The sequence below is a fragment of the Lissotriton vulgaris genome, chromosome 2_1 (assembly GCF_964263255.1).
Source record: "Lissotriton vulgaris chromosome 2_1, aLisVul1.2, whole genome shotgun sequence".
Lineage (NCBI taxonomy): Eukaryota > Metazoa > Chordata > Amphibia > Caudata > Salamandridae > Lissotriton > Lissotriton vulgaris.
In genome coordinates this window covers 2,021,407,713-2,021,430,417 of record NC_141687.1, presented here as the reverse complement: position 1 = coordinate 2,021,430,417, position 22,705 = coordinate 2,021,407,713, and the positions used below count along the sequence as shown (strand labels likewise).

Here is a 22,705-nt window from a genome sequence, read left to right as displayed (position 1 = left end):
TGCCCGCTTCAACCCCTTCCACTACTGCGCATGTGCCAAGAGTGACTAGAACGGAGGTGTCCCAACCCAGACGTATCCTTCCGCACTTCACTTTACAGGAGTTTGTACACGTTTTGGTTAGTTAACAACATATTTTCTTTAATAGAGTGAAACGACCGTGCGCGTTTTCGTTCCGCTGTCATATGCTGCATGTCACACCCGACTGTTCTCAATTCATTAAGTATATGTGGGTAATTCTTTCCAACGCGCCGCCATGTTTGTGTCCATCCGCGTTCGGTATATGGGACTATACTCCAAGATTTTAGGCGCCCATCGGACGGCATTTTCGGAAAATCTGCTTGCTTTACTCTAAGGGTCAGCGCTGGAACTGCCGTTACACGCCTGGCAGACCTTTTGCTGGCAGCACGACAAGAGTCGGGACGTAGACCCCAAGCTTTTCCAGGTCAGTGTCGGCGCTCTGTGCCTCTCTGGCCCGTACCGGATGTGGAAGTTGATCTCTTTGCTAGTAAAAAATAATTCAACTTCCCCCGGAACCCGCCATCCACCCTAGCGATTTCCTGTTTATCGGCCTATGCGGTGCCTGTTTCCGGGGCTCGGGCGCCACAAAGGCCGTTGCTGTGTATGTGGGTTGTATGGTCGTGTGTGCGGGTTGCAGGAAAAGCGTGGCGTGATCCGCTGATGGTTGACAAAAAAAAAGCGGCCTAGCGTGGCGCCGGCTCAAGGTGCCTCATGTCTCTGCAACAGAGGATAATTTGGGGTGCTTGTTTGGGGGCGAAGTGCATAAGAGTGCCTTTTTTTAATCCGTGGGGGGTCACTTTGCTACAGATGGAAAAGAAGTGACGATTGATAGCAACAATCGAGCTCCTTTGGGGTAGGAGTGACGTACATCATGTAGAACTCCGAGATCATACATGCTGACCAGACTCGATCCAGGCGGGGTAGTCATGTTTTGGAAACATCAAAATGGTTTTAATTTAGCCTTGTCGCGGTTAAAGTTGAACTCACTACAGTCTAAGCCAGTGTGAAAAACACCTCCCACTCGTTATGTTTTTCAAAATCACACCCCCGTCGCCAAATGTTACCGTGCGTTAGCGGGTCTATCTATCTATCTACGTGGACGTAAAGGCCACTCTCAGTGTATGTAACGGGCATGGACCTGCTGCACCATGTGGACGTTAAAGTTGTGCAAAACAACATTGTAAATGGTGGGCAACGGCGAGGACTGCAAAGTTGTTGAATGAATACGTTAGGAATATTCCCTTCAGTTAAGGCTCGGCTTTTCAGCCAAACACCGCTCTCTATTCTGGAATTTATATATATATATATATATATTTTTTTGTGGCACTTAGCCAGAGCGCAAGTGGATTAGCCTAAAACACCCATCATAAACCAAACTAAATGTCATACTTGATTTGGAACCTTTTGCTAACTTTACTGACAGCTGCCAAATGTCCAGGGACTTAATTAATCACCCCGACCGGCCCTCTGTTTTACTACTGTTGCTTTCTGGTGCTTGTGATTACCTTTTTTAGGGCAGGGCAGTGGGGTGATTTTATGTAGTATTATGTTTGTCCTCTACGCTGATGCCTGGAATGTTGAGGGGGAATGGGTCCTTGACATGTTATGTAACTTATGGACCTAAACTAAATGAACGTACTTCCTACCTAAGTGGCCCCTGACTCTTGTATGTAGATCCTGTCCTCTAACTACAACATTTTGGCAACAAGTTCTTAAAGGAGCTGCATGAAAATGCAGCAATACCCAGGTGGCGGTTTGGTGGAGAAGAGGGCATGTAAGATGGCCATGTGACAATGAACGTCTGGTTTGGAGTGCTTACGCTCACATTTACTGGCAAGTGATGTTGGCTCAAGCTGCTGAGCAGGAGTCCAGTCAGTAGATTTGGCAAGCTCTGACAAGGACAATGAGCCTAATTGAGGAAGTTGTATGCCAATGCGATGTGTCCCAGTGAATAGTTCTAAGCTCAAGGCCAATGCTAAGGATACAGTATTATAAGGACAGTAGGAAGAGGCAGGATAGATATTTCGTTTACAGTTAACTTTTTCCATTTGAAATGACACATGAAACTTCAGGTAACAACACATGCAACATAAGGAGCAGCGTTGGTGAGCGTGAAGTATATTCCTCATTTAACCCCTTCCATGCGGCCGCGATTCCCCGGGTGTGCTGTAAACCGCACGAACAGGGGCGGGCCGTGACAAACCCCAGCCGTCATCAGCACACGAGCACGTAGTGCATGACGGCTGGGGTTCGTCATCAGCATGGAAGGGGTTAAGATGACACATACAGCTTAGTCCATCACTTTTAAGGGTCCAGTGTGCATTCTGCATATTTTGTGGTGCCTTACACAGAGTGATCATAGGAGATAACGTGGTTCCTGCTAGCTATATGCTTAAGTCTTTGGACCAAGTTCTTGTATTAATGCGCAGCACCCAGTGAATGTGAACTTTCCTCTCCAGCTCGAGGCAGTCTGCACTGGAAGAGGGTGTGATGTTTGGGCTTCATCAGTGCACCTTGCTCTTAAGAGAGACTTCTCAATATTATGGGTGTTAGAGTGGTGGCACTGGCTACATAGACTTCGACTTTACGAAGGAGAATAGTAAGCTAATGTTTGATTGGGATAAGTCCGGAAACATTGAATAAAGACTGTCCAAGGTCTTTTTGTTAATTTAGAAAGAGAAGTAGGGCATTGGCGATAGAAATGAGGCTGTATTGTTTGAGAGTGTACCATGTCCTGGCAACTTAAGAAAACAAAACATCGCCTGCCTGGTAATTTGTCCAGTTACAGATTTAAAATTTGACATTCTGTAAATTAATCAACAGGGTTGTGTGGCTTTCATGGGGTATTATTTAATGTGCTTCTGTTACAAAATGTGCCTTGTTTTCCAAGTGATGTTAATTAGTTTAGGAAACAATAGGTGATTAATATTGCCTTGTGACATTTACACATTATTGGTTGTATATGTACTGGTTATTCAATAAGACTTTATTTCGGATATATTTCAATCCATAAAAGCACAAATTCAATAAACATTTCATAGTTAAAATCACAGTTTCTTGAGGACAAATAGTACATATTTCATTAAAAACAGATAATACAAATTTCATTAATGAGTAAGTAGACAAAATCAAAATTAAAGTGCAGGTAGTACCTAAATTACAACAAAGTGCATTAGTGCGTCATCCTTCAGAGATATATAGTCACTCATCTAGGCACTTTCTTATTTTCACAGTTAATTTTAAAAATGTTATCACCTGAAGAACACTATCACTGTGCAAAAGCTGTAAATACGGTACATGAGTGCAGGTCTTATTTGATTAAAATTTAGTTTCTTTAAAAGGGTAACAAGATAGCGTTTTCGAGGATATTCATAAAACCTACATAAAAATATAAAATGCAGCATATCCTGCGGAGACTTCCCGTCGCAGCCACAGGGAGCAGCAATTTTCTTAAAAGTATCCGACTTTGGTCTGATTAAAAGGTGATAAAAGATATTAAACCTGAACCTCGTCAACAGAAATTTTTCATGAGAAGTAAAGGAGCATGTTGGGTATAATTCCATAGTATCACAAGTTCTTAACATGACATATTTCCTAACATTAGGTTTCAAGAGCTCAACTTCTTCTCTTTGGGCCCTTCTGGCCATATAAAAAGCCCTCTTAATTGCTGCCACATCACCCTTTACTATCTCACTCGGGTTTTCAAACAGATTCAAGCGTCCAAGCTTCAGGAAATGAGACTTCAAATATTTAAGCCAGGGCACACACATTGCGTTATCTTGAGATACAAGGTCTTTCACTATCAAGTGGGTTAACGGAATGTCATGATTTAACCATAATTTTACCCAACATGTCAGTGGTCTTAACCCAACTATGTCGGATAGGTACTGACTTCCCAGCTCTTCGTGTACCGCCAGATTCGATGTACTGGCTGGGACACAGAGCAGACAACTTTAAAAAGTTATTTTCAGTGACCTGTAACTGTTCGCCACTGACATAGCCCCATATCTCACTGCCGTAAACTGCGGTAGCTATCGATTTAGCGTTATAAAGTTTCATCATGGCAGTGTTTGGCTTTTTCCCCAGTTTGATAGCAAAATTAAAGATAGAGGCGTTTACTCTTGTCATTTCCCCCTTCTTTCTTGCCACATGTGGGGCCCAACTGAGCTTTGTGTCAAATTAAACACCAAGATATGAACATTTATGAGTGATGGGGATCAGGACATCATCTAGTTTAAAAATAAAATTCTTTTTTGATTGACGGCCAACATGCATTATATAAGATTTGGAGTTGTTGACCAGAAGGTCCCTATTGGTCATAAAGTCATTGAAAGCATTCAGAAGTGCCTGGAGACCCTTTTCCGTTCTTGAAATTAAAACTGCATCATCTGCGTATAAAAGTACAGGAATACCCCTCCTGTCGACTCTAGGACAATCTGATTTTACCTCCTGTAGTACCTAAATTATTAATATAAAAATTGAAAAGAAATGGGGCCAGGATACAGCCCTGACGCACTCCCTTTTTAATGCTAAAATTTCCAGTGGTTTCCCCATTGGATGAGAACCTAACATTAGCGCTGGTATCACTGTGCAAATCCACCAAAACGTCCACAATCCCTCTGTCTACACCTTTCTCCCTCATGGTCTGCCACAGCCTTCCCCTGTTAACACAGTCGAAGGCCGATGACAGATCCATGAAGGCAAGGTGAACGGCTCCCTTCTGTACAACAGTATATTTACTCAATATGAGAAATAGGTTAAGGCACTGTGTTATAGTAGAACGGCCTTGACAGAAGCCGTATTGGGAATTTGGCATAATGTTATTATCAGCAGTCCAACTTGTTAAACGCTGCAGTAAGATTCTCCCCATAATCTTGACCATAGAATCTATTAGTGATATTGGACGATAACAGAGAGCGCTGCCCTTGTCTCCTTTCTTGAAGACCGGGACAATAGTTGACAATCCCCAGGACATTGGACAACCCAATATAGTGGCAGCGTTAAATACAGCTACCAGGATGGGTGCCCAAAAGTCTGGATCTGATTTATAAAGATCCGGTGGAATTCCATCAGGTCCGGGAGCTTTCTTTGCTGTGAGACCCTCTATGGCATCCAATACCTCGCTTTTATCAAATTTAATATTGTCTCCCCTATCATAGGAGGCAGCATCAACTGTTACAGGATCCGCTGAGTACAGATTTTTAAAATGACATTCCCACTCCTCCTTAGTTATGCAGCAGTCAAGTCCGTCACCTGGTTCTTCTGCCAGGAAAGGTTTTTTAACTAGTGCCCAAAATTTGGTGCTGCAATTCAAGGTGGAGGGGTCAAGTATTTCATCCCAGGCCTCTCTTCTTAAAATCTCCTTGCGGGATGCAATGACAACCTTATATTCCTTTCTGCACAGTTTTACATCCTCCCGATTCCTCGGGGTAGCTGACAGAGCGACCTAAGTTTGCGTGCAGCTTTAGTACATTCGTGGCTAAACCACCTCGGACCCACTTTCGCCTGGTTCTTATTGGGGACAGATAGTAATTCTGACACCTTCTCCGATAAGTTTTGATAAGCAGCTAGAACCTGCCTGGGATCTCCCCCCTCAAGGGTACAATTTTTGATATCCTCCATACAACTTTCAGCAATGTTTTTATAGAGAATATCCGGGGAGACCATTGACCATTTAAGTCGCCTCCTCCCATCTGTTGTTCCCAGCCTACCTATGCTGTTGCTCTGGTTTGCCTTTTTTACCCAGGATCCTTTTAAGAAGATTGTTAGAGGATTATGGTCACTAAATTTACTTAAAACAATGCTGAACGAATCTAGGAAAGTCTGCATCGTCAGAGAGACTAGCATACGAACTATGAAGGTGCCCCTACCATGCCCTTTGAAAGTAGGAATATCAAAACATTTTAACGGGTCCCTGAGTGTCCTAGCCGATGAAAGGTCAAAGTTGTTCAACAGGTCATTACATAATTCCCCCTCCTCAGTATGTTCCATGTGGAGACCACCCATACGTTCACAATGCAACTCTGATAAGCATTTCTTCAGTGGATCACCACAAGGGTGCACATTAAAATCCCCCATAATCATGAGGTTATGGCCCAGATCTTTCGAGAAAGTTGTAACAAAAGAATTTAGTATAGAAATATGATTAGTGCCTGCGCTATCATGAGTAGCATTATAAAAATTCACCATGCCAACCCGACAATTTTCTCCGGATAGAACTAGGCCCATCACGCCCGTATGCTGTGATTCAATTCTACGTACCTTACATGATATTGAAATGGAAACAAAAATTACAAGTCCCCCCTTAGGCCTGCCCCTTATCGATGGTGTGGCTGGCACATAGAAGGCCTTGTACCCTTCCAGAAAGAGATCACACCCCACCACCCACGTTTCTTGTAGGCAGATGATCTTAAATTGTTTTATATAGTTAACCCAATTTTCATCAGACATTTTGCCAGCCAGGCCTGCAATATTCCAAGAAACAACATAACATCCAGATGCTATAACCTGTGGGTTCTCTATGTGTATAGGTTCACCTGTAGCCACAGTGCCCTGAGCCGCAGGTACCTCCCGTCAATCACACATCTCAAGTCCAGACAGCACTTCGTACCTGTTCTGTGTGTTAACATTAGACCCATACTGATAGCGTCCAACACTATTAATCCTGTTATAAGTTTCATTCATACCACCTGAGCCACAGGGATTGGTGATGTATATGAATTGTACGTCCCTGACTGGTGTCTGTGGTTCAAACACCCGCTTAGTTAGTCTTTGTTGGGGTGTGGGTTTGCACAAATGTGCGTAGAAGTATCCTAGTGGGCGCACACAAATACTGTTCTCGTTATAGACTAGTGAGGAAGCTCTCAAAAGGACAGTTGCCACATGCTGGGGATGTTTAAAATTTACAACAATGCAATCACCACTGCCTGTCTTTTTAGAAGGTCCTACCCAGTTCACCTGCCTTACTGCCATTATCTGTTCTGAATAAGGAATGGGAAAACCACAATTTTTATTAAGCCACGCCACTGTCTTATTTTTCAAAGAAGCATGAGTTTCATCATAAGGAGAGGCGGGATGGGGACCACAAGGTGGAACATTGGTCAATACTGCCACAAACGGTGCACAATCAGGTGGTAGATTTAGGTATCGATTATATCTGGGGGGTCTAGGGGCTGTACCACTTTGTGGGACTATATTGGGTTGTGTCAACGGAACAGCTGCCACTGGGGCGGCTGGTGTATTTAATGCCTCATTCCCAGTGGTAGCTGCTGCAACAGTATTCCCCGTGTTAGATGGTCTTTAGCTTTCACCACATCCTACCCTTTTCCACCCGCCTTAGCGCTACCATTAGTTGGTGCAGTCAGGTGTGTAGATAACAGGCCACCCAGCCTGGCCACTTCCGTGACCAAGGTCTCAATCTTGTTGGTTAGGGGTTTAATTAACTCCTCTATCTTCATTGTTAGTTTTGCTTCTAGATTTTTAATGAGAGAAGCAAACTGATCAGAATTCAGATTAAGACCAATGTCATTATTTCCTGTAAACACAAAAGGGGTTATGGCAGGGCTGTGAAGTTCTTTCCCGTCCTTTTTTTTAGCGTTAGCGTTATGCTTCCCCACCCCTTTTTGATGAGCTGTCCTACAGGTTCGCATCCGCCTGATAACAGGCAGGGCCTCATTTAGTGCACCTATTTCCTCACTTAACAGGGCGTGTTGGTCTGAGTGAACCTCAACACTCACTGTAATGGGCATTGGTGGTTCTACTATGGTAACACCACTCGTATTTGCCTCAGCGTCTATAGTCATTCTAGTGGGAGACAGTTCTGGCAGGTCCACTATCGGAGTGCCCTTCCCTAAAGAGGCGCGTCTTTCATTGTTTAACTGGTTAACTTTCTTGACCTAATAGTTATCCAAGGACCCAATACTGGTTTATCGGTTTTGGATTTAGACATATTAGACAATTGTAGCACGAGATATAAACTCAGGTAAAACCACTACTTGCTCATAAGAAATACAACAAAATATGAAATAAAGTCTCACGTGATTAATACACAGTAGAGGTCCAGTTAAAATGATTTAGGGTTCCTGGCTCAGTCCAGTCTCTTCAGGCCTCTGAGGGCCACAAAGGGCCCGCCCTTTGCCCGGGCTTAGCCCGGCGCGTCCCGCGCGCGTCCCACGGGACGAGGGGCTGACGTTGCCTTTATGCGCCTCCTGGCGCTGTTGCTGCGTCACTGGTGGGAGGGGCCCGGCGGAGCCAAGCCCGGCCGGGATGCAGGCGGAGCAAGGCCCGGCCCTTAGTTGTTGGTGCTGCACGTTGCGGCGGAGCTGAGCCCGGCCGTGTCAAACAGGTTTCTCAATCACCCCCAGAAGCCTCGGAACTGGCGCTGCCTTTATGCGCCTCCTGGTGCTGTTGCTGCGTCACTGGTGGGAGGGGCCCGGCAGAGGCAAGCCCGGCCGGGATGCAGGCGGAGCAAGGCCCGGCCCTTAGCTGTTGGTGCTGCGCGTTGCGGAACCCGGCCGTGTCAAACAGGTTCCTCAATCACCCCCAGAAGCCTCGGAACTGGCGCTGCCTTTATGCGCCTCCTGGCGCTGTTGCTGCGTCACTGGTGGGAGGGGCCCGGTGGAGCCAAGCCCGGCCGGGATGCAGGTGGAGCATGGCCCGGCCCTTAGCTGTTGGTGCTGCGCGTTGCGGCGGAGCGGAGCCCGGCCGTGTCAAACAGGTTCCTCAATCACCCCACTGGTTAGCACGTTTATGAACAATAGAATTTAATTGTTTGGATATTGCAGTATGTTAATGTTTTGGGTGTGCTGAATGGACAGGGTTGCAACTTTAAATTGTCAACGTGTAGGTTGTTTTTGGAATATAGGGAACGTTTACTTTCAACTCCACATGGACTTTAGTTAAAAGTTTGAGGGAAGAGTGTGTAGTGCCCATCTTCCTGGCTGTACATGTCCAAATGTCATGGGTGTAGGGAATGTTAGTACCCCATCACGAGAGATACACATAGTTTGCTTATGTTGCAGGAAATCTTTCCCCAAGCCTATATGTTTCCCTTCAGCACACACTTTCCTTGCTGGGACAATGGAAAAGTCGTCCAGACTGTAGTTGAAAAGCCTGAGCTATGTGAAAGGTTTCTTCTGTTCCCTCTGTACAAATGCCTGGACAACCTGTTGATCCTTATGCCGCTTAATCTCACTCCCCATTACCCTTTTACATTACCCCCTTACCCTTCTACACGCCTTGAACGAACGGATGTAACCTGTAACTGATGTACCTTCTGGAACAATGTGTAACTTGTAACCTATGTAAGTCTACTCATGTAAAGCGCTCTGATACCTCCAGGTCTAGCCAGCGCTATATAAAACTCAAGTAAATAAATGTGAAGTTGGGGAAAGTTTAGTACCTTCAGGAAGTTTGATGTAGTTCTACTGTGTTTTAGTTGAGCTGGTGTTGTAATACAAGACTGCTCAAGTGTTTGTATCTTGTGTTGTGAATACGTTTTCAGTATGTGTCCACAAGGAGCTGTGATCACAGTGTTTGAAAGACATCCTGCCTTTCTGGTGAAATTTCCAAAGTGCACAGCACTGGGTGCCGATTAAATGCTTTCTTCCACCTGGCCATTTGTCATGTTGGTTTGGCTATTCAGTTTGGTAGGGTTTAGTGCAAGTTGGAGTGCTGGGTGGCACTATTGTGTGTGGTACAGTGTATTGTCCTTGTTATTGATGTGTGTTGCTCGGGGAAATGAATGCATGATTGTTTTTGCTGTGTAGTTAAGTAAAGTGAGGTGGATGTCTTGGGATGTTGTGTACATATGTAGTTGCGAGGCTAGGTTTTATTTGGAGTCTGGTAAAGGTATTTTTAACTATGGTGATATATTAGTAAACTATATATGGAACCCTTTGTTGAAGAAAGCCAGGGGTTTCTGTGACCTGGCTTGCTCATGATTCAGTCCCAGTTACTACATGTCCTGCATGTATAAATGTTGTGTAGTGTCATTGAGTGTGTAGAGGTGGTTGTAGGGCTTCGTGTCCAAAGATGTCGTCACATGTTTTATAAAAGGTAATCACAACCTAGTGTCTTATTTCGTTGTTCCCGTGAGGCTTGGGAGCTTCCTGTTTTGACCCTTCACAGAGTTTCTGTGACTGTAATTTGTTGTCTTTGTGTATCTTCACAGACATTCAACCAGGTTATTTTTTGAATGTTTAAGATTCAGTAATTGTGAATGATTGTCCCTTACGTATATATGCAAGGGAATGCCTGTTGTCCGTTTTTGCTTTTTGTAAGAAAGGGAGGTATATAGCATCATATTTGTCCCTCTTTTCCTGTATATCTGAGCTGATTTCTTTAACGGTGAGAAAGACTAATGTCCTAGAATGTTGTTATGTGGTATTGAGTAGGAGGTAAGGAGATTGGGAGGGAGAATGGAGCCCCAACTGCACCTACTTCCTGCTGTTGCTGTAACCTAAGGGCCTAACATAAAATGAAGAATTTGCTCGTATCTGAGTGGCCCCTGACTCTTGTATGAAGACGCTGTCCTCAAACTACACTTCCCAAGTTGTAAAACTAAATGCAAAGTGAGCTTGACTCTGCATTCTCCCTCTCTCTATTAGTTTGCTTACGCACATAGTCCCGTCTCTCTTGCTAAAGTCCCCACCATATATATCTGACACACTTAATCTCTTTTGTTCTGTTATTTCACACATTCCTGCATATAGTGACTTCTGTATCGTCTACTTCACCATATATGCACCCCCCCTTTCCAGAACTGTGTACCTCCTTCACATACTTTCCCATAGAATCATGGTTAGAATCCGCATATGCAATCATTGCTTTGTTAGCTCTACGGAGAGGCCAAGGATTGTATGAGTATATAGATTGAACATCTTTACGACCAAGTGGCAGACACTGTGAGGAACTACAGTACTTTCGGCTCCGACTAAGAGCTCCCAATCATGCCTTGTCCTGAACTCTCATTCACATCCTGAACTCACTCTAGCACATGTAGCGACTCCGTTTTTGACATGTGCTATAGAAGACTCGTTTTTTTTATGAAGCAAAACTACTGAAACCCAACTTTTCCGAATAAAAAGGGGATACAGCAGTTTCTTTATTTCAGTGAATTTCTACAGCTTATTTAACGTAAAGTAATATTTTATTGCCGTCCAGATCGCCAACCCCATGCTGCCTATTCGGAGTGCACATTTTTCACCTTCCAGTGCAGTTGCGGGAAACTGTGTCCCAGGGGGTGGTCCCCACGACGCATCTCTTAAGCTGGCCACAGGGCCTTACGAGGCTCTGGTGCTTACCCGCCTCTCCTTTTTATTAAATAATTTGCCCCAGCGGATTGGGTCCCTGGGGCCTTTGCAGGCTCGGGAAGGGTTGCAGTGCATCCCCTCTCCCCTTTAATTTTAAATCGACCCCAAGGGATATGGTCCCCAGGGCCTCAGTGAGGTTCTGGGAGGTGGACAGGATGCCCCATTTGCCTTTAATTTATGCTAGGGGGGATGGGGTCCCCTGGCCACCCCAGAGCCTAGGGAAAGGAGCCATGACTCAACCTAAACAATAAAATGCGTCGCTCCAGGCCCTACCCAACACTGGATTCAGCGCAGGAACACGCTAAAAAAACGTGCTTTAGCTGTGGATTTCCAAATCTCCATCGAATTTGTAGCAATATCAACTAGCATTGGCATAGCCAATAGGTCTCGCCTTTGGGACCTTATAAGTGTTTACCATGCAGCACATTATCCTCCAATGGCATGCACACACACTGAGCATTATGGCATCATTTTAATATTTTTCTTCTTTTTTTTAAGTCTACATGAAACGAGAAATGTTAAAAGTAATGTACATGCCAGAAGTGCACTGGAATGAAGATTAGGGGGTATTCTACCCACTTCCACTCGGTATCCTGTGGTTATGGCTTCCAAGTAATGTGCTTATGGCTTCCAAGTGATGTACTTAGGGCTTCCAAGTAATGTACCTGCATAAGGTGAATTGGCATTGAATGAAGATAGTGATACTCCTCCCCTTACACATTTGCTAACACTGCCTCCCTAAAATTGATTTGCCTGCGAACACTGAAAGATGACACAACATGCCAGGGTCTCAGAAAGGCTTGCTAAGCTGAGGCATAGTTAATTTAATAGGCAGGTTTCACTCTGAAACGGCCTGGTCTGGTGCTTCACGTGAAGCGTAACTCAGGCGGCATTATTGTTATTACTTTAAACCGGCTTGGAGACAGACACTTGGGCTGAAACTGCAGGAAAACAATAGGAACCTGTGAGCTTTTTTCAAGGCAGTGGGACAGCTGAACTAGAGCAATGGTGTCAACCTTGCTCCAAGAACAGGAGTTGGGGAGAATACCTAAATTTAAACATCAATACAAACACACGCATAAACTTAATTCACGTCAGGAATAAAACACACTAAATAGGGGCCCTAATGTGTGACTTACCCTGCAGCACAATCAATCCGCCACACATGTCGTATGAAGTGCACAAGAACAATCCCCTGTCCAGGTGACGTAGCAAGACTACCATACGCTATATGGCATGCAAGGAAATGCCTGGATCATTCTTTTTGGTAATCAAAGACCGACAAAACTGGGGGGGAGGGAGGGTCCTGAATGCCCCTCGCGACCCCGGACCATGGCGGCGTTGCACCTGCTGCACTAATAAGAGCCACACACCTGTCAGAGACTCGCAGTGACGCTGAAGCAGATTAGGGTCGCGAGGCTGGAGCGCCACGCTGCCAGAATAATCACCTCACGCGGCCTTGAGATAGTCTAGGAAGGTTGCACAAGCCACCAACACTCCCACGGAGACTCGCCGCAGGGAGACCGTCATCCATCACACCACACCATCCACAGCGGGTAAATGAATGAACCACCCTGTCGCCCCACCGAGGCCCTCCCATGTGAGAGTACAGAAACCAGCACAGTGAGTAAAGAAGTTTAGGGAGGAGATGGAAGGGAGGTAAATAGATGGGAACTACAGGAAATGACGTGGAAGGAAGGTAAAGGGTATGAAGAGATGTAAGAGATTGTAGGGAGTTAAGAGTGAATTGACTGCAGGAAATAATACAGACAACTGGGAGGCACGCATGGACAGGAAAAGGAAGGAAACCAGATGTGCGGCCGCAAGACGTGCTGTGTGGTGGGGGAAGGGGGAGCGAGGCGCTTGGGAGAGCAAGCGTGAGGAAAGCAAGATGGCGCCTGATCGGGCGCTGTAAGGGTGCCGCGAGGAAAGCCAGAAGGCGGCTGAGTGCGTGCATAATCGCAAGCTTTAGGCCACAAGCAAAAGCTTGTGGTCTGATTTCTAAAGCCCACTCACTAAATGTCTCGCCAGAGCAGCGCATGCGCTGGCTCAGACGAGTCCTTAAAACAAACAAACTTTTTGGGGGTAGTGGGGCTCCTCCCTACACCCCCGCAGGGCTAGGGGGGACAGGGTATCCCTAATCTGCCTATATATATATATATATATATATATATATATATATATATATATATATATATATATATATATATATATATATATATTTTTTTTTTTTCTTCTCTAGAACATTGGTCATTTTTGGATGACTACTTAATATGTATTTGGAAATCTGGATCGTTCGTTTGTTACTTTTTTTTTAGTAAAAAAACATAACTAAAACCTAGTCTTGAGTCAATAAAATCACGCAGAAAGCTTACATTGGTTAAAAAATATGCCAAATGGACGTTTGGGACAGATGTGTTGGAAATAAACGTGTTGTCCGTTGTCATAGAAACTAAAATATAGTTACTGTATTACAGTAATATCACACTTATATCAACTAGAACCTGTGTTGTATTGAAGTTTCCAATTCCTAAGATTATATTTGCCTCATTGGCTCATCTGTTTGTGCACAGCATAAATGGCTTTTGATAAATTGTAAGTTTTCTAAACAACCTAAGATAATTTAGGCTGTGAATTGTGCAGTGTAAAAGGTTAATATTTTTTATATCTAGGGATAGGTGGACAGGCACTGTTTTCTGTCTAGGTTTACATAAGTAGCTGGTTGTTTTGCAGTTGACACTACCATGAGAAACACTCTTAACTTTACTATCTTGACACCAAACTCAAAAGATGTTTACGGCTTCATTCGCAGATAAATCTGGGACTTCTAGGGGTAATTTGGATAAGTGCCTTACTCTAGTTAATGTAGCATTGAGTGATTGTGCCACACGTGTGCACGAAGATATGTTTAGGGATTTAATAGGTTAAAAGTTTGGTGCCTGGGTACTGCACTTTTAGGGGAAACACACTAACGTTGCCGTCTGCCATATAGCAAACTGAAGACAACCATATGCCCATGTAGACTTTATCATATATAGGCTTACAATGCATTTTACATTATTACTCCAGACCAGTGCTTCCCAAAGTTTTTAGAACCACGTCCCACTTTGTAAGAATAAAAAACTTTCATGACCCATCTAGCTTTACTAGCTATAAGGCAGGCAATTGAATTTTTTGTTAATGTAACTAAAGCATCTCATTATTGTGTTAAACAGGGACCCCCTGAGTAAAGTCAGTTTCCTGGATCAGGGCACAACAAGCGATAGAGAGTAACAGTATCCAGGCAATAATAATAAGAATAACTGGCAAAAAGAAATTTAGTGCAATAATATATAAACACAAATAAAAGAAAGTAAGATAACCATTAATCATAATCACATATAAAATGTAATATCATTGGTACAAATTGATAAAAATGTTAAATCATTAACATCAAATATAAAATGGCAATAAAAGAAAACAGATATGTTTAGTCTCTTAATCACAAAAGGGAAAGTAGAAACTGTGATGGTTCCCACTGCTGATAACTCGAGTTGGTGTCTGTCTGTCAACGCGTTTAAACACTGAGTGTCTTCATCAGGACCTTATCAGCATATTTCTGAAATTGTAGGAGGATAACAGAAAGACTTTTACTTGTGTTTAAATTGATATATTTCTTTAAATTTAATAGATTGCACTAACATTTAATGCCAGAGAATATTCATGATACACTTTACCGCTGAGAAGGACATTTAGAAAGAACAAAATAACAGAATAAATACATTCAGATTATAACAATTTTTTCAAAAGAACATTTTTTTGAGTTTCTTATTCATTCAAATAACTACTATACGACACAATCTTTAGTTAAGTTGACAGTAAAACTGCATCGCATAAACACATCATTATAAACATTGATAATAAGTAGGTCCCGTAGGGACATAAACAGACAATTTATATTCTGATCCTTAGAATATGGAAGAGAGGAGAAGTTAAGATTCCTAGTACTGACATCCTGCCTAATTTAGAAGTTGTTTTGACAAGAAAGAGGACATTTTTTATGAGTTTTTTATAATAAAGGAAAACAAGAGCGTTGATACCCTATATTCTAATCTTAAGACTCATTTAAAAGCAAATATCTCAAATGATGATCACATTATTTTAATAATCATTGAGATCTAAGTTGCTAAGGTCTATGCTGTTAATACTGATTCTAAAGCTATAATTTAATGTGGACCAACATTTATATATGTGTAGAGTTCAAATATGTATTTACAAACTAAGCCTACTTTATATAGCCTGTGTAACAGAGTTGTGCAACCAAGTTGTGCATATTCATGGCAATTACATACCTGAAACCATTTATCAAAAGTTTCTTCAGAGTTTGTGAATTCAAGCGCTATAAAAAGCAGTGCTATAAGATATCAGTCTTTCTGCTATTAGGAAAGGAAAGACAAGAGTACAGGATGTCCCAATTAGAACTACATATGGGATGTTACCAAGGTTCACATATCTACTAGTATATCTAGCGTTTCTGAAAGGATTACCTTTATTTTTGGATATATTTAAATCCTGCAAAAATGTCAGGCATCATCGTTACTCGCTACTCCTCTTGTCTCCAACCAATAACTCTGTAGGAAAACCGATAAAGTCTATTGAGTCCAAATGCTCCTAAAGAACGCCCATAATTAGCTAGGTGGTTTCTAGCCTGAAAAGCTTACCTTAAGTAGTTAATCTGAGCGCGTTATTGAAAGTCTCCAAGGTCCAGGACCATAGATTGCATAACACGTGTTTTTGCCAGTATATTATCCTTTAGATAATAAAAGAAGACAGGAAAGCAGATGTTTATCATAACGCCTGTATTCGGCAAGAAATGATGTTAACGAAAAAAGTAAAATAAACATGTACGTAATGTGGCCAAGCTGTCAACCGTCGTGTCACAATGTTGCGAGAAAACGCAGTTATTATTTAAAGCAGGACGAACAAGAACGGATGCAGCATAATGGGCTCGAAAACGCGGTCTCTGTAATTGGGATACAATGAGAAACGTGACTCAGACAGTTACAATTCGAGACCGTGCAAAAAAGCCAGGTGTCGCTTTATTTCCTCAGTCTAGTGTTACTATATAACTATAGCGAGATAAATCTTAAAAAGAGGCAAGACTATATCATTCTTATCATATGCCTTCGTGACTGTAAATGAAGGTATTCGCTAATCGAAATTTAAATGATTCTTCTTTAGTGGTGCCGGAATGATCAATAGATTCCATGAATCACTCACTCGAAATACATGTTTGTATGAACACATAATTTTGTTCTTAGGAAATGCGACTAAGCTTAATTAAGTATTTTAAAAACGGCACGGTATAGCAAACCAAGAGACGCATACCTGCTCTGTGCTTCCGATCCAGCGTGGTCAATGGCGGCGAGTGAGTCTGTAACAGAGGCAAAGAGAGTGTAAGATAGCAGCGGATTGGGGAATATATAGCTCAGGTGCCATTCGGTATACGAGTTAATCCCTCGCCTTTCTTAAAGGGCTATGCTATAGGATGGCAATAAGGCGAACAGCGCAAACATTCACACGAGCGCAAATCAATTGTATTAAAGCGGTCCAAATAATACCGACCAAGGAACTAACCAATTAGCGAAAGCTTGAATAATTATCTATACAACATTTGTCGGCCTAAATATAGCTGTTATGCTAGCAAAAAAGCTAATAGTTTCTTACTGTGTAGTTTAAATGTTGATATGTGTCACACCCGGCTCAGGTTTATCAGGGGGTATCAGAATTCTATATTCAAATAACATGCAATTATTGACTACCTAGGATTAATTATCTAAACCTATACTTTTATGTGATAGCATTTTCCCACGGAAGTTCGAGGTTCAATCCCTGGTTAAAGGTATTAAGAGTGAAAATCCAATAAACCTCTTTCTTTTTGCGTATTTTACTTCCTCCTTTAGATTCCGGTATGTGTATTTTTTCTAAAATACACCATTTCATTTCTGTAGGTAGATGTTTGTAATCCACATAGTGGTTGACCAGTGGTGACATACATTTTTTCGTCTTGATTGCAGATCTATGCTCAGTTAAGCGGGTTTTTATAGCTCGAGAGGTCTCACCCACGTAGCCTAAATTGCATGGACATACAATTAAGTAGACTACATTTTGAGTGTTGCAGGTACATAGTTCCTTCGCGTTAACGGTTTCTTCATTGAATATTATAGTTTCACCATTGATGATGGAATCACAAGATTGACATGATCCACAGCGAGAGGTACCTCTCATAGCCCTTTAAGAAAGAGGAGGGATTAACTCGTATACCGAATGGCACCTGCGCTATATATTCCCCAATCCGCTGCTATCTTACACTCTCTTTGCCTCCGTTACGGACTCACTCGCCGCCATTGACCACGCTGGATCGGAAGCACAGAGCAGGTATGCGTCTCTTGGTTTGCTATACCGTGCCGTTTTTAAAATACTTAATTAAGCTTAGTCGCATTTCCTAAGAACAAAATTATGTGTTCATACAAACATGTATTTCGAGTGAGTGATTCATAGAATCTATTGATCATTCCGGCACCACTAAAGAAGAATCATATTTAAATTTCGATTAGTGAATACCTTCATTTACAGTCACAAAGGCATATGATAAGAATGATATAGTCTTGCCTCTTTTTAAGATTTATCTCGCTATAGTTATATAGTAACACTAGACTGAGAAAATAAAGCGACACCTGGCTTTTTTGCACGGTTTCGAATTGTAACCGTCTGAGTCACGTTTCTCATTGTATCCCAATTACAGAGACCGCGTTTTCGAGCCCATTATGCTTCATCCGTTCTTGTTCGTCCTGCTTTAAATAATAACTGCGTTTTCTCGCAACATTGTGACACGACGGTTGACAGCTTGGCCACATTACGTACGTGTTTATTTTACTTTTTTCGTTAACATCATTTCTTGCCGAATACAGGCATTTTGGTAAACATCTGCTTTCCTGTCTTCTTTTATTATCTAAAGGATAATATACTGGCAAAAACACGTGTTATGCAATCTATGGTCCTGGACCTTGGAGACTTTCAATAACGCCCTCAGATTAACTACTTAAGGTAAGCTTTTCAGGCTAGAAACCACCTAGCTAATTATGGGCGTTCTTTAGGAGTATTTGGACTCAATAGACTTTATCGGTTTTCCTACAGAGTTAATGGTTGGAGACAAGAGGAGTAGCGAGTAACGATGATGCCTGACATATTTGCAGGATTTAAATATATCCAAAAATAAAGGTAATCCTTTCAGAAACGCTAGATATACTAGTAGATATGTGAACCTTGGTAACATCCCATATGTAGTTCTAATTGGGACATCCTGTACTCTTGTCTTTCCTTTCCTAATAGCAGAAAGACTGATATCTTATAGCACTGCTTTTTATATCGCTTGAATTCACAAACTCTGAAGAAACTTTTGAGAAATGGTTTCAGGTATGTAATTGCCATGAATATGCACAACTTGGTTGCACAACTCTGTTACACAGGCTATATAAAGTAGGCTTAGTTTGTAAATACATATTTGAACTCTACACATATATAAATGTTGGTCCACATTAAATTATAGCTTTAGAATCAGTATTAACAACATAGACCGTAGCAACTTAGATCTCAATGATTATTAAAATAATGTGATCATCATTTGAGATATTTGCTTTTAAATGAGTCTTAAGATTAGAATATAGGGTATCAACGCTCTTGTTTTCCTTTATTATAAAGAACTCATAAAAAATGTCCTCTTTCTTGTCAAAACAACTTCTAAATTAGGCAGGATGTCAGTACTAGGAATCTTAACTTCTCCTCTCTTCCATATTCTAAGGATAAGAATATAAATTGTCTGTTTATGTCCCTACGGGACCTACTTATTATCTCTGTTTATAATGATGTGTTTATGCGATGCAGTTTTACTGTCAACTTAATGAAAGATTGTGTCATATAGTAGTTATTTGAATGAATAAGAAACTCAAAAAAATGTTATTTTGAAAAAATTGTTATAATCTGAATGTATTTATTCTGTTATTTTGTTCTTTCTAAATGTCCTTCTCTGCGGTAAAGTGTATCATGAATATTCTCTGGCATTAAATGTTAGTGCAATCTATTAAATTTGAAGAAATATATCAATTTAAACACAAGTAATAGTCTTTCTGTTATCCTCCTACAATTTTAGAAATATGCTGATAAGGTCCTGATGAAGACACTCAGTGTCGAAACGCGTTGACAGACAGACACCAACTCGAGTTATCAGCAGTGGGAACCATCACAGTTTCTACTTTCCCTTTTGTGATTAAGAGACTAAACCTACCTGTTTTCTTTTATTGCCATTTTATATTTGATGTTAACGATTTAACATTTTTATCAATTTGTACCAATGATATTAAATTTTATATGTGATTATGATTAATGGTTATCTTACTTTCTTTTATTTGTGTTTATATATTATTGCACTAAATTTCTTTTTGCCAGTTATTCTTATTATTATTGCCTGGATACTGTTACTCTCTATCACTAATGCGTCTCATGGCAGCGCACTGTATTTTACAGACCACGCATTTTCCATTTAAATTGCCACTACATTTGCGTATACGCATAGTTGTACTGATCTGTACACAAATGATATGTAGAAATTGATTTGAGTGAATATTTATCCTTTGTGCATCACAAAATAAAGTGTCCTTATTTATTTTGAACATATGCTATGATCTTTACTTCCATCTCACTTAAGAATTACCAAACATTTGCTTAATGTTTGCTTTCCTAACTGCTGAATGTGTACAGTTTATTTACAGGTGGTTACATTTTGTTGTGTGTTAGAAAAAAATGACACTCTACCCTCTAGTAAATTTGTCACTTAATTCACTTTACTTTTTTTTTCTCTGACAGCAAAGTGAGAGGGGTTTGTAAACCCCAATCCGCATATTAAAAAAATAAGTTGCAAATTTGTCAGAAGACATAGCCTGTCATTTGAGCTCTGTTTTTGAAGTACAGCAAATCTGACACCTGAAATACGGATTTTAACCCCTTGCGTGCTGCCAATGGGAGCACTACCTCGCAAGTGCTGCCGTCGGCTGACACGGCCCCGCCCATTTTGCGGAAGTGCCGCACTGCCGCGAAATCGCGGCCGCGGCAAAGGGGTTAAAGGCATCTTTATTGCTTGTACTTTCACGACCTACCAAAAACAGGCTCAGATCGCAACACGTTTTGGGAAACACTGCACTAGACTGCATTCAGATATATTAAACTGAATGTTTAAATGTAAGCAGGTAGCAATCCTTGTTAATGTTAATGTATTTCTTTTTTAAGATACAACAATTCATGTGAACATTGAACAACATCAATTTAAGTTATAGGAAACAAACCTAACAGGAATTTGATCTTATAATTGCCTAATGTGCTGTATTGTACTGAAGCTCAACATAACATATTCCAAAGTGAATTTGACTGCTTGCCTGCAACCACCCCAAGCTATTTTGTACCAGATACAATTCATTAAGGACACCCGATAAGGAACAACACACTAAGTCTTTACTATATGATTGTAATGAAAACAGTATCAAGAAAGCCACATATATTTCCTATGGTTTCTTTAAATAGCATTCAGATGCTATCATGCAATTCCTGCAATCAAGATAAACTGCGAGAAAAGGCCTTTTGTCCCAGGTCACCTTTGATTTTCCAGACAGTACCAGGAAGACCACTACAAACACCCTGTGGGATGGCACAGAGGGACAGCAGCTGTGGGCAGTGGCAAATTTGCATGACTCCGTCTGTGAGGTTCCCAGATTGTACCACACCCATATTCTTTATGCACTAAAAGCTAGCTTTCACTATCCCACATTATCCCTTCATAAATCAGCTACTTCCCTATTATACTTGCAAACCTCCCGACCAAATACCCTCACTGTTTCCTTCGTCTTATATTCTACTCGTTCTCATTGATTCTTATCGACACGATCTAGGCTGTAAGCTTTCCCCTACACACAGGCTATGATTTGACATAACGCAAAATCTTGGCTGGACAAACAGTTGTGTACATTTAGTAAATATATACATGTAGCAAGGTTAGTAGAAAACAAACAAAACCGTTGAACATTTCTCTGCTGTATGTAGCTTTTTGCATGGACTTTTCTCATCGACGTTTAACCCTTTCACTTCACAATGTCTTTTGCACACTAACTCCTATATACTACACAAAGTTTTGAGATCCTCAATTGAAAGGTCCATTTCGTCAGATGAATTTCTTCACCCAACCACCTGTAGCTGTTTTAACATTTCACCTGATTATGAAAGCTTATAAAGCATTGGTGGTGGCCCTCTACATTTTTAACAAGTGCAACATAGAGGATGGTATTGACTGCATTCAGTACCTTCTTGGAGATTTTGACACCTAGAGTATAGTTACTGAAGCTGTGGCTGGGCTGGTCCAGATAACAGTGATCTTCTAGGAGTTTCATTTGCTTCTCAATTTGTTGTAAGCCAAATAAATCAACACAAACTCCAATTACAAAATGGCTCTGACTCTTCATTTTGCTATGTTATGTTTTAAGTGTTTATAGGGCGCTTATTCACCTAAAGGTATCTTGGCACTACAAATATCTAAGGCAAATAACAGCACTGGAACCTGAGGCCATCATTAGGAATGGAACTCTAGTGCTTTCTTCAAGACCTAGGTTTTTGGAGCATTTCTTTAAGAGTTTAATTAAGTGAAGGATCGAATATGCAATGAGGGGGAGTTCCAGCAGTTGGGGCTAGCACAGAGATCCCGCAGCCTCCAACCCTTTATTTGAAAAATCTTAGCACCACCAATATATTGGTTGAAGAAGAGCAGATTTCTCTCATCAGGATATATCTAGACACTCTGCTTTTAAAGAATTCTGGAGCCATTCCATGCACAGCCTTAAAAACAAAGCACCAAGTTTTGAATTGAATGTGGTGCTTCCAAAAGTTGTCTTTATTTTCACAGCCAAATATCCATGTTTCATCTTGACATCATTATCAAATTGATTTGAATCTATTGTCTTACATAGGATATTCTATTCAGACCAGTTCAGCATGGCCTCTTAAGTTGATATTTCCTAATTGTGGCACACTGCTTTATTTTCAGCAGTGTAATTTTCAAAAATGTTTATCGTACTGGAGACCTGGTGTATTAAAAAAAACAGCCCGCTTAAGTGTGTATGTCTGTGAAAGCAAGAAGTGAAAAAAGGAAAGTGCTTGTGAGAGATGGGATCCAAGAAGAATTTGAGCTTGAGAGGGAACATTAAAGGAGGTTATGGAGGTGAAAAATGTAAGTCAGTGAAGTTTGCAAGGAGGAGGATATGAAAGAGGGTTTGTGTGAAAAGTTGCATTGAGAAGTG

The 22,705-nt window shown here is 41.4% G+C and overlaps 1 protein-coding gene across 2 annotated transcripts in view; it reads left to right on the top strand.

Moving 5' to 3' along the window:
- Window positions 1–295: 295 nt before the first annotated feature.
- Window positions 296–22,705, top strand: part of GABPB1 (GA binding protein transcription factor subunit beta 1) — a 486,223-nt gene continuing 463,813 nt past the window's right edge. Inside the window, exon 1 of one of the 2 annotated variants that reach the window (XM_086958248.1) lies at window positions 296–442. The gene's annotated coding sequence lies outside the window, so the exon portion shown is untranslated. The remainder of the gene's footprint in view (window positions 443–22,705) is intronic. The other variant, XM_086958247.1, reaches the window with a different exon arrangement.